Below are 13842 nucleotides of genomic sequence, written 5' to 3'. Positions count from 1 at the left end.
GACTGGAGGGGCAACTCTAAACTTAAGCCAAAATTCCCTCCACGAAACAAAATCGTAAATACGCCACTGACAGGATGTGCATTCTTACAACGTTAGTAGGAAAATAATGTAAGGAAAATTTTCACAAATGGTAATAGAAATATTGTGTTGAATGTAATGTAATATGTTTTCAATGTTGAAAGCAGTGGTAAAAAGGATCTGAAAAGGGGGCGGTAGGCAGCGGATGACGTCACGCCGTTGCCCCTGACTATCTTTGACCATTGTATTTTTTTTAGGAACTGGGGAGACGCCGTACATATTTTTTCCAGGTGGGGGCGGCGTCCCCCCGCACTTTTTACCCCTAGTTGAGAGAGAAAATGTTTTCGAAGTAACACTAAAAATGTTTTAAATAGGGCCTACATGATAAAGAAAACAGAATAGGCCTGTGAACACAATAAAATGTTTTCCAACATGTCATATGCAATCTTTTCTATTCTTACAAGAAAACATATGAAATATAATTTTTAAAATATTTCGAATATTTTAAAAATAAATTCGTTCGTAATATGAGAAATATTTTTAAAATGCCTATTAATTTTGTATGGAAATGTTTTTGTTACCTTGTCCTGTAACTTAAATGAAATATTTTCATGCAATATTTTAGAATTGTTTCCAGAATATTTTTTTTTCGAATGCTGAATAAATTCTCTCACAAGAGTATCGTAGTAGCATTATTACCAATCATTATACTAATTATAGCAGCATCAAATAAATATTTTTGTTTAAAATTTGAAATTTATAATATCCTGTGACAAGGCATTTATTTGAGATTGCAAAATAGCATTGCTACATCAACCGTCATTTGTTTATCAAAAGTACCAGCATTCCTGGCGCGATATGTTGAATTTGAATGTTGATCTGTCTCTGTCACATTATCCCCACCTGTTCTCACTGCCTATTATCTTTATTTACAAAGATCTACGTTATTTAGCATCTTATAAGCATCTCTAAAGATTCATTTCAATTCCTCATCTTTTTCTTTTGATCATACCGTCTAGAATTGCCGGGAGAGCGATCTTCGCTAACGCAAGTTGCAACCACAGAAGAAGAAGAATCTGTCTGTGTGAAGTTGTGACAACAAGAACTTACAAGAAAAGTCGGTAAGTAGAACGATTACACAAAATAATTTAGTTTTATTGTCTTTAAAGTTATGACAAATTTATGTTTACAAATTAATAAAGGTTGTGGGAGGCTAGATTTCCACTTTTTATGTTTATACATAAAATACCGTGCAGGTTTCTTTTGGCTCACCATTCGAAATAATTGCTGAAAAATGGATTATTTTAATAATTTTCTTTTTATTGTCTCCTAAGTGATTTTCGATAGGCGAATTGAAATACGTCACATGGCATAGATGAAATTCAAAGGGAGCGTCAGAAGTAATTGTCGAAAAATTACAGTTATTATTTTATGATTTGCGTATATATATACGGGGCCGGATGTATGACGTAAAAACTACAGTGCAAAAAATACAAATCAGCCTGTACTACGTGGCCACTAAAAAGCACCAATAGGCAGGGCTCTAGAACACAGGTCTCTCTTCCCATTTATCTGTAATGTAGACAGAAATCAACGTGCCCTGCGGGGCTCTAACCCGCTTTCACTTGCTAATGCTCGCTCGGCAATACTATGTGAATTAAATATTTTACTTTGGTACAGAAAAAAAAAATTATTAACCTATATGGGGACCTGTGTTCTAGAACCTTTCCGCACCAATACTATCTGAATCAGAGCAGGGCAAAGGTGGAGGACAGCAGGAGCGAGTGGATGCTTTCCAAAGGGAAAAGATGTGGGCAAGTCTACTTTAGGCAAGGCAGTGGCAATAACCAATTCATCTGAACCTGTTTCTGCACTTAGTTACAGTTCCCAAGAAGGGAAGACAGAAAACAACGTGCACTGCCGGGGCTCTAACCCGCCTTCACTCGCTAACGCTCGCTCGGATATTTGTGCTTTATAATGTTACTGCCTTGCCCAAAGTACAGAGTTACCAGGCGTATATTACCATTTTAATGACAGGTTATAATAATTTTGCGTGGAGTTTTACTTCTGGCGTGCCATTCGAAAACTCTGTTTCTTTCAGAAGTAATGTTCCGGGAGCATTGCTACTACTACTATTATTATAAACGTATTGTTTTGGATGCTCCGGGGGGGCACTGCGATCACAAAAACTGGTCTGGAAGAAACACTGCTCGAAATACTTAGTGAGATATAATTCTTTCGCCACTTTCTTTCTTGTGTATTCAATGGTTTTCGCCAAGCGAAGTATAAATTTTTCACTTGGCATAGATAAAATTCAAGGGGACCGTCAGAATTAATTGTCGAAAAGTTACAATTCTTTTACGATTTGCGTATTTATACTGAGTCCTGATGTGTGGATAAGAAGTACAGTACAAAAAATAGAAATCAATCTCTGTTAGGGGGCTACTAAAAAGCAAGAATGCCAGCAATATAAATCACATTCTAACACGTTTACCCTAACGGCATTGGAATATTTAAAAAAAAAAAACTCAATTAAACCCGAAAGACCCATATTGGTCCAGGTGTGTTGGGCTTTTTCAAAAAAGTCCGGGTTCTTCAAACCCTGATTGTATTGTATTTATTTTCACACGTTTTCATACAAATTGTTCACAACGTGAACGTATGAGTTGGACACGTCACAAGATCATTGAATGTGTACATATTTATACATTTAAATCTACATCCAATAGTAAAATAGCGTCAATTTAAGTAAAAGAGGTACAATTTTTCATTATTCTAGTTTACATACAACGATATAAAACAATATAACAGTTTATAAAACAATACATTATACATATGCAAAAATATATATACACTTTAATCCTTATTTACTACAGACATTTTTAATATAAGTGATTATGGATTTGCGAGATATTCTCCTACAGAATAGAAGCAGTGCTAAAATAGTTAGTACTTGATTGCTTTATTGAAGCCGGATGTTTTGTTTTTTAAAGTGGAAGGAAGCTTGTTATAAATATTCACTGCCATAGGAAATGTACTATTCTTATGCACTTTTAAACGTGAAGACTACATTAAGATCGGACGCTTGTCTTGTATTATGCATATGAATATCTGAATTCAACCGGAAATTGCTTGTTATAGCTATCTATATATCATTTTTACAAATTTTAGAAGTTCATATATATATAAACATGAAAGAGATAAGATTTCAAGAAATTTAAATAGAGGTTTAAAAGAAGTTCGAGAAGAACTACAGTGCCAAGAATAAAAACCAACCAAAAGTCATACTAGTAGTGCTTCTCTTGTAAATATAAGATACAGCTTCTGTACAATGTGTAGGAATACGGCGCCGGTAGAAAATAGTATCTTATACAGTTGTCTTTCATATGCACGTACGCATTTTATCCATCGTAAAGGATTTGTAATTATTTTACACTTGTAAGGCTTCACTTATAAACCTAAAATACCTGTATATTACTTTGAATTTAATTCTATCGCCTGCAGAAATTTATTTTTTATAAATGTCTCTTTTCATGCATAGTTTTGAATTTTACCTGCATATCTTCCAAAATGTGGTGCGCCGAAAGTAATCCAGCACCTAAAATTTAAAGGTCTGAGTGACGACTGACTAATCCTCGCACAAGACAAGTCGATTAATTTAAAATAATCATTATTTAACTCATCATTTAACATAATTAGACACGTATTTCAGTTTTTAATTATTATTATTATTATTGACACAACTTAGAATGGAAAAAATAAGGCGGATACGCGGAAAGGGGTGAAAAGCATTTTAATAAGATGGCAACATCTCCGAATCCCTTAAGCTTAGAAACTTGATGCTTTGTATTTAGGCTCCTCATTCAAAATAATTTGTACGTGTTTCACTGATTTTTAATATTTTAGTAAAAATTTACAGAAAAGAGGGGCAAAGGAACAAAAAGTTTGGTTTGAAGGTTAGAAACACGAGCTTCTAATTTAAAATAATTAGATAAGTAATTAAGCTTTCTTATTTAAATGTATGTCCTAGAAGGGAAGAAGAAGGGTGCTGACGGGGATGGAGGTGGTAAAAATTATGAAATGAAATGAAAATGAAATCTTTCAGTTTAACGTTCCACGATTATGTCTATAAGGCTAAGGGAGATTGGTGGTAAAAGTTAGTAGACACGTGTCCGAGAGTTTTTGAAAATTCCGTATATTAGAGTGAAAGAGGCTCAATTGTTGGTCTGACAGTGAAGCGAGTACGTTTAGAACTAGTTGAAATGTTTAGAAAGTACGTAGTTCATCTCTGCTGCATGGGGTCCTTGGTTCGATCCCAGCTAGCGCCAAGCGGGCTTTGTGGTAGACAAACCGTGTGCGTGTGTTTTCTCGGGGCTGTCCCGTTTCCTCCCACTTACTTTATTCCACTATTTCATTCATTTCTCATCATCAGCGTCTCACCCTGGATGCATAAACGTGGGACGTTAAACTAAATGTTTCATTTCATCTTAATGTCCATGTACAAGTACCTGCTTCTTGAGTTATACATAATATTTTCAATCTGTGAACAATGCTAAACTGCATTACTACTCCCTGAATACAGCGTGGGTGTAAAGTCAGTTCTTATTTGCAACAATGAATATTTCTAAAACTAAACAACCTATCACAGTTTTATTTTTATCGAATACATTATTAGAGTGCACCATTTGGTTATTAAGTTACATTTCAACGTATGCACCCGCATTTTCCACAACTTCTAAAATGTTAACAGTTACACACGCCAGCTAAGCTGATGCTAGTTTCTAGGATAATCTAGATTAAAAATAGGTATTGACTTTACAACCACCGTGTATATTCTAAAACTGTTAAATTATTCCTCGTCTTCCTGTAGATTTCGTAATATTTTTTATAGATACGTTGCTTTCATCAATTTCTAATTTACAACGGCAGGGTTGGCTGGTTTAAACAGCTTTTTTTTTCTTTAAAAAAAACAGGTTTAAACCAAAAAAGAAAAAAACGAAAAATTCCTTAAATCGTGTGAACTTCATGGTGACGTCTCCATATATCACACCATCTGCATTACGTTTATCTACTTTTCACCTTTTAATCAAGGGGTCCCGTGTTCAATTCTCGGTCGAACCACAACCCATCTTTCAAGTGTAAACCAAGTAGCGATTCAAAGTGTGTCCCTTTAAGTGAAAGTCTTCTCCGTGATAACTTTGGTATTTCATAAGGATGTTAAGCCTAAACATACGAAACGAAACCAAATTGTATATTTCTACTTGCCTGAATGCCTGTTGTTTTATAAAGAAGCCAGGTTGCTTAAATATATTGATAGAAATTGGCAAAATGTATCAACTACCTACGTAGCTTCCAACATCAGCTTGGATTCGACTTTGTTTTAATTTTGTTGAATGTTATCTACATAACAAATTTGTCATTTAATATGATACGTTGACCTTAAAATTTTACATACAAATACATTTAAACTAATAATAGGATTTTCCCAATGGCTAAGGCGGGAGTTTCCCGATTTATATGTAATTCTGTATAATGTTTTTACTTCTGTAACTACTTATCTTTTTGTCCTTCTGAAATGACTCTTGACAATTATATTAACAACTAGGCTTATGTAAAGATCAGTATAACGTATTTTTATCAGGAGTCCTTCGTGAGTGAGTCGACAATCTTACTTGTGACCAATTAGTCCCGGTTTCGTGCCGAAATGGACAATTTCTCTTGGATGTAAGCCGAGAAGCGGTTTGGATTCCCTTTCAGTTTAACCTTGTTGTTCCATAATAACACCAAGACGAAACAAATTAATTTCTGTTCATATTTAATACAAATACATAGAGTAAATTATTTAAACAAAAAAAACTGTTTTTTTTCAATAAAAACCATGGTTTTTGCCAACCCTGTACAACTGCTTGAAAATTAGTATGTAACTTTTCTTTTATTGGAAAAAATAAAACGTCAGTGCAAATATTAATTTTTGAGGATGCGCCAATTGCAACTGACTGTGACATTGTCGTCTAAAATCAATGTAATTTGTTTAAGGGCATCAATTGTATGCTCTAAATTTCCATTACTATTACTTGAGTGCTTAATGTGTATTTCGTTACAGGTCTAAGAAATGAAAAACTGGGAGGTGACAGCTTAGAAGCCATCACAAGAAACATCATGAAAAAGACAAGTGCAATAGCTGAGCAATTTAGTTGGCACGGTGCAATTGGAAAGAGCTTTCCTCGTTAATCAGCAACGCAATAATAGGTAAGAAACTCTCCCTACTGTTCTTTAATCTCATTTTCAGAGTGGAAAAAAAGTTGTCATTTGAAGAGGGATACACTATGTTTAAAATATTGTATAAAAAAAAGGAAAACATTCTGGTGCCGTTTTTATTTTCTTCGCTTTAAATATTTACTATTGTGCCATGAATACTTCTCAGAATCATCTTCCTGTAAACTTTATTTCCCAGAAGCATATACTGCAACCGCTGTTATAACATTTAAAAGGCTTTGGAAATCCTTATTTTAGCAAAATGTGCAATTTTCCTGTCCTCAAGTGACACGTTACATTTAAGTGTCCGTGGAAGAGAGAGCTGAATATGTATAAAATATAGTTCATCCTTTTACTGAATTGTTCTGTCATGTTGGTAGTTTTCTTGAGCATTTCACGATTAATTCCTACATTATCAAAATTATTCATTTGTATAAGGCAAAGTAATATGTATGGCCTGCTCCGTGGCAAAGAAATCGAGCAAAGTAGCGGTCATCAAAGCCTTAGTAACCATCTCGGCATTCATCTGGTGCGACTGAGGGAAAAAGAATGATCGGGCCCAGATTTGAGATCGGAGCCTTCGGAATGAGACGCTAGTTCTTCATCAACTCAAATGCTGCCACATGTTTTCAAATTATTATTATTTTTAATATTAGGTTTAATATTTATAAGATGCTATACTTTTTAAAAATAAAAGTGCGACCGCTTCAACATGTTACAACGTCCGTAATTAAGCTACAGTCTGAGGTATGTCACTTTCAGCTTTAGCTGTTGTCTTCCTTGCCCTTTACATTTTCTTCAGGATGTTACTTTTGTAACACATTATTGTCCTCACAAGCTGCTGTAGGTCCTACACAAACATTTTAAATATTTTTTAAGTTTAAGATGTAATAATTGATCTCTAATCATTCCCTGCTGTTATTATGTTATTAAACACTGCCTATTATTTTTATTTTCAGAAACTGCAACACGAGAGAAACGTAACTAACGATGAGATCGCGCAGATTATTGGGATTTAGCTTCAACATGCCATACAGAGACGAACAAGAAAATCAGTTAAGAATTCAGCTGCAGTTCCACAGAACTTGAACTGACAATTCGCAGCGTCGAAGTTAGAGTTAGTTGTGGTAATCAAAAGTGAGATTATACAGAAGCAAATAAGTGACATTTCGTAAAAAGATCTATTCCCCATGCGCCGTAGATTTGTGGAACATATTTTCAGCAACATACATAAACATTGTTGTTGTTGATTTTTATTGAATTAGCGTGTCAGTGACATAATTTTCCAGAACAAGTTTACAAGTTAAAATGTGAATTTCTGATATTTGAGAAGATTGTTCTTAATGTATAGAAACAAATAATAAGAGCAGCATGAAGATTCTGCTGAAGAGAATTTAAATAAATAAAGCCAGAATAGTGTACATTTATATTTTTATTTAACTACTAACCGATATGTATATTTATTATAGTGGACAGTGTAAATTATAACTACATAATGTTAGTTTGCTCTCATAATTTTTTTTTCCTCAAAATCTTATTTATGCACAGAATGTTTCTGGGTGTTCCACTGCTACTACTGGTATGTGGCTACGCCGTGTATGTATGTTGGGGTGTCTTATGTCATATTGCGAGGTTCAGACTGCAAATTAGTCTTCACAATCATCGCGTGCCAGTTTTCAAAGCGGCTATATTGGATTTATTATTTTTAAGATAGGAAAAGGATTGCCAACAATTGTTTCTTGAATTGGATGTCTAAACCTCAATCTTTTTTTTTTATTATTGATCCAGTACAGCCGCTTTCAAAACTGGCAGGCGACGATTGTGAACACACTCTTATCCAGTTTGAATCTCGTAAGTCACATAAGACACCCCAGCATATATGCACGGCGTGGCCACATACCAGTAGCACCAGTGGAACACCCAGAAACCATTTGTGTAAATAAGATTTTGAGTAAAAAAAAAAAAATGCTTAAAATTATGAGAACAAGCTAACATTATGTAGTTACAATTTACACTTATTTTTTATTTTATTTTATTTATTTATTTATTTTTGGTCTGAATCTGTGGGCCGCAATGGTTTCTCGTCATGAAGACAGAGTGAGGCAAAGGCGTCTAAGCAGGTAAAATTGGACAGAAGAATATTATGTTTTCTTCCAGCTGCTATGTCACAGTTTGGCCGCCTTGTTTTCGACCCACTATTTGTTCCCAGCAACAAGCCATTATATATACAGAGTGACGCAAAAGGCTGGAGCCCATAGGCCAACTCGGTTACTATTGCAGATATGAAAACAAGGTAAGATATGTAAGGACATTTTTAAATTCCAGCAACACTTTTGTTTTTGTACTAGTGTACCGCTCAATAAAGAAAATGCGTTACCATACATCATGTTGGGCTACACGAATGAAAGAATGTGTGGTTTAAAATTAGCTACACCGAGAAGAATTGAAAGGAGACACAGTGAAGGATAAACATGCAAATGCAATATCTACGCCAGTAGCGTAGCAACCACGTTGTTGGGGGGGGGGGGAGGAAGCGAAATTGGGTCTTGCACTATATTTTTCATTGTGTCTTTCCGTTCCCTTTGGTCCAAATAATTTCAAACCACACTTTCTTTCATTCAGTGTTATCCAACAGTGGCAGCGTTGTACTTCTCGTTACTATTGGGCGGTATACTAATATAAATACAAAACTTTAAAAATTTCCTTCTATATCTTACCTTGTTTCCGTATCTGCAATAGTAACCGAGTTGGCCTATGGGCTTCGGATTCTATCATGTACAGAAAATATTCTGTAAATATTTCGTCATGTACAGAAAATATTCCCTAAATATTTTGTCATGCACAGAAACTATTCTCTAAATATTTTCTGAGATGTACAAAAAATATTCACTAAATATATTTTGGCATATGTAGGAAAATATTGTCTGTGTTACTGGTAAATAATTTTAAAATATTCCATGAGAAACATTTTAAAAACCATTCCGTTAACATTGTAAAAAACGTTTCAAATACATTTTCAGTAATGTTTGGAAATCGTACAGGAAACATTTTTTGGAAAACTTCTCTAACGGCGTATAAAATATTTCTAAAACGTTTTTGAGTATATTCAGAGAATGTTTTCAGTATTATGTGGAAAATGTTTTCAACAATATATGGAATATATTTCCTTAAGGGAAGTAGGATACATTTTCTGAAGGAAAATGTTGCCACGTTTTAGAAATGTTTTGAAAATATTTCATTGCTGTGTGGGTACTAATAGTGCAACACAGACACTGTAAAAAAAAATCTCACAATTTTTTGATCTAAATATCCAATATATTTAAATCGAAAATTTTCTTGTATGCCTTATATCTGGAGAACTACACGCAGTATAGACATACCCAAACTATCTCTTAACTCAGTATAATGTGCTCATTCCGTAAAAGGGGGGCCGCTGTGGCTCAGTGGTAGAGCGTTCACCTCTGGTGTTTGGGGTCCCGGGTTCGATCCCAGGAGCCCGCCAAGCGAACTTTGTGGTGGACAAACACCGTGTGCGTGGGTTCTCTCGGGGTTCTCCTGTTTCCTCCCACTTTCTTCATTCCACGATTTCATCCATTACTCATCATCACCGTCTCCTTTAGCCTAACCGGCATAACCTTGGGACATAAAACTCAAAGATTTCATGTTTTTCATTCCGTAAAAAAATACGAAAACTCGATTTAGGGCCCGTTCGAAAGTTGTGTAGGCCCTGATCCAATTAGCCCAAAAGATCCAATATATTTCAGTCACAAATTTTCTTGTATGCCTTACATCTGGAGAACTACATATAACTAACTAACTCACTCTATGGTGTATGGAACCCGGAGGTTCAATGCCGCGTTCACAAAAGCTCTCCATTGACTTTTATCCTTAGCCAATTGGATCCAATTGAACACAAACTATCTCTAAACTCAGTATGATGTGCTCATTCCGTAAAAAATACGAAAACTTAATTTAGAGGCCGTTCAAAAATTTTGTGATCCCTGATCCGAAAACTAATTATTAGCATAGATCGCGATCCTTTGATGCATTTTTTTAATCATTCTTAAAGTTCTTGCCCAAGATCGCAATCTTTTGATCATTTTTTGGGATAATCCATAAAAGTCATGTACGCGTAAACTGCAACGACTTTTAATTAAGTTACTTCTTTTCATATATATATATATATATATATATATATATATATATATATATATATATATATATGCGTGCAACAGGAGTGCAATTGTGACAAAATGTGCAGAAATTTCCAAGGGTGCAAGTCGTGCAGTCGTGCAAGTTTCTCACACGTTTTGTACACGCTTCTCACTCCTTCTGTTGCACAAATATATAAATGTAAAAGAAGTGATCAAAAGTTGCAGTTTACGCATACAATTCTTTTTACAGTGCAGTATAGCATTTCAATAATAGCGCATTGTTTATTGTTGCTATTAGTGTAGATATGTTTGATCGGATCCATAATTAACGCTGATGAACAAGCCTAAACTGTCCGCATGAAGGGGTATAGCAGCGCTACTATTATCAACCTACAGTTCTAAACATTTATTACGATCGGGAAAAATCAGAATGTATAATAATAATAATAATGATAATAATAATAGTGATAGTAGTAGGAAAAATTTAACGAAAAGAATGTTTTTTGTATATGATTATATTCAAAGTATCGGACATAAATGTAACGCGTTACTTGTCTTGCTTTCGAAGTAGGGTAACAGTTAATTTTCTAGGGGTAGTAACGTTCCCTTACTGTTAACGATATGCAGTAAGGGAAAGTAAAGTGACTTATAGCGGGTTACATTTTTACAAGTAATTTACCCAACACTACCTCAAAGCCTCAACAAGTCTTCGATGGGTACCTGAAACAAGCTTTCGGAAAACTGATTCCATGCTATTTTCCAAAAGTAGATGGGACAAATGCATTCACATGAGAGTGTTTCATGCATAGTGTAAATAAAATTTTGTGAGAATAGCGTTCTATAATAAAATGAGCCTTGTAACTATTTGAATGACCCTCGTCTTTGTTCCTCTCACAACTGATGATATATGCCCAAACACACACACACATACACATTGACGATTTAAGAAGAGTCTCCCCGGAGAAACTGAATAAGCAACGAGTGTAAGTAGTACAATACTACTAAAATACTGGTTTCCCATAGGTTAAGCCCAATCAGAGAAATGCCCACGGAAATTTCGTCGTTCTGGTGCAGTATCCTCAGGCCACACCATGAAATCACTGCTCACACAATATTAAACACCAGTAGTTTAAGCAGTAACGCCCGCGGGGTTTTTCCAGGGAGGGAGGCTGACATACAAGCAAAATTGCAAATACAAGCCCCTTGAAACACACAATATAAGTTCTACTGCATGTAAAACAATTACTTACGCTCATGGCGTAAGTTTACTACAGTAATGTGTGTGAATAAGCAAATTTGTTTTGATATGTATTTTGAGGAATCGAACCAATTTTGATAATCCAGGGGGCAATGTCCTCCTTGACTCCCGTTGCAGGTGGGCATGAAAGTAAGGATATAATTTTTTGGTAAGGTATACGCGCAACTGTTTTCAAACATATAATGTTATTCATCATCCCCATATATGCTTCTTCTTTCGTAAAATTAAAATGGGTGAGTAATATGGTTACGAACTCTGAAAAAAAATTACCGGCACCCGCTTAAAATTTCCTGTGATATAGGCCTAAGTGAAAAGTCTCTCTCTTCGAACCCATCCATGGGAAGGAAATGTACTATCCTGGACAAAATGCATTAGGATTTAGATTTCTGGGCTATAGGCATTTAAAGCCATTTAGCTATTCACGTTTTGAGGGATGACTCCCTCGGCGAGCACACAATCCGGGAAAAGGGAAGGAAGAAAGGATTGGGAAAGGAAGGAAGTAGCCTAGGACTTAAAGTTAGGTACCACCCTGGCATTTGCCTGGTGTGAATGAGGAAAACCCAGGAAAACCTCATTCAGGATGGCTGGCATGAAAAAGCGTTTTACACTTTTTCGACCGAGTTCCCTCACCAGGAATCGAACCCGGGACCTCTCACACCGAAGTCGAAAGCGTTAGCGACCACGAAAATGCATTAGGACCCGTATTCTGCATATCCTTAATACATGCACTTATAAGCGTAATATGTACATTGTGTTCTGAAGTCGTATCGATCATTTTCTTCTATTTACCAGTAACTGCTACTTCTTTAAAATTATCGAAAGATGAAAAAATAGTATCTTAATCTGTACGTGTCAATTTTGGACAAATCCTCACGCTATATTTATGCTGCACAATTATGACAAATTAAACACTTCTGTATCCAGGGGCGGATCCAGGGAAGGGGGCGATTGCCCCCAGAAGAGAAAACTTTCTTATTATATATATATATATAAATAAAACCCATCCCAAAGTTTGCAGCCTTTAAAAGTAGCAGTATGACAACCCACCGCCCCCCAGAAGTCGGTTCTGGATCCGTCCCTGTCTTTATCTATTGTCGAAAACAATGTTTCAAAATAAAATTGAATTATCAAATTTCTTGTCAAATAAATGAAAAGAACACTCATAAGCATCTCTACTAAATGGGATGTTAAACTCAAAATGAAAATCATGAAAAGAACTGCCCTAGGTTTTTAAAAAAAAATCACCGAATGTATAATACAATGAAAATTTGTATTTGCAAATAAGACACTGTTTAAGAATTAGGATGTTTAATGTTTTATTCTAGATTATAAATTTCAAAATAGTGGTCATAAAGAGGCTGGTAAGAAGTTTATAGTGTGTACTAGTCACCGACCTTAATAAAAATAACCGCAATATATAATAACGGGCTGTTGGCAAACCTAGTTAGTATGCACAGAACTATAACAATATAAGAAGCCTCAAACTTTTATGTACAGTAAGGAACACTTCTGAATGGTACACCCATATGAAAATTTACGGCAAAAGTGTAACATCCAGAAGTGTCCCTCCCGGGGCTAAGCCCCGGTACTGTTTTGGTTGCCGGGGCTCAGCCCCGGATCTTTTCTCGTTGCTTTTTTTAAAAAAAAATATCTCCGCATCTTAAATAATGTTGATAAAATCCGTACTTTAACTTTCCTTTGTCACTGTTTCGGTAGCTCGTATTAATGTAAAATTCAAGTGCATTATTGAGGCAACCAAGGAGTGAGAAAATAGCAGAAACAAGGTTCTTTTCTCTCCGGTCGCTGCTGGTAATTTTCTTTTTTCTATTTGTTTTTCAACAGGGGCTATAGCTGAGCTATAAAATCCTTGGAGGAGGAGGACTCGGATAGTGACAGAAACTAAGAAGTTCTTTCTTCTACTGTCTTGTGTGAGCTTTCTAGCTTTTCAGAGTCCTTGCAAGAAAATACTATAGCCCTACCGAAGGCAAACAAGCTCATATACAGAACAATCGAGGTGTTTAAGGCCCATAAAGAGAGAGGGGGCATATACTGGAGAGAAGTACAGAGAGCCATAAAAGAGAAATATTTTAAAAAAGTTCCCTTGAAAATGAGTGGCAGTAAAAAACAACGCTTCGGAAATTAACAAAGGACAGCTCT

The 13842-nt window shown here is 35.4% G+C and overlaps 1 long non-coding RNA gene across 1 annotated transcript; it reads left to right on the top strand.

Moving 5' to 3' along the window:
• The first annotated feature begins 872 nt into the window (after positions 1–872).
• Positions 873–7681, top strand: LOC145676095 (uncharacterized). Its single transcript, XR_014129284.1, has 3 exons — positions 873–1139; positions 6122–6267; positions 7233–7681. It is a non-coding gene; the product is annotated as an uncharacterized LOC145676095 (long non-coding RNA).
• The last annotated feature ends 6161 nt before the right edge of the window (positions 7682–13842 follow it).

This window comes from Thermobia domestica, chromosome 18, assembly GCF_964235325.1.
Source record: "Thermobia domestica chromosome 18, izTheDome1.hap1.1, whole genome shotgun sequence".
NCBI lineage: Eukaryota > Metazoa > Arthropoda > Insecta > Zygentoma > Lepismatidae > Thermobia > Thermobia domestica.
The sequence above is the reverse complement of the archived record's forward strand: the minus strand, read 5'-3'. Positions and strand labels throughout refer to the sequence as shown.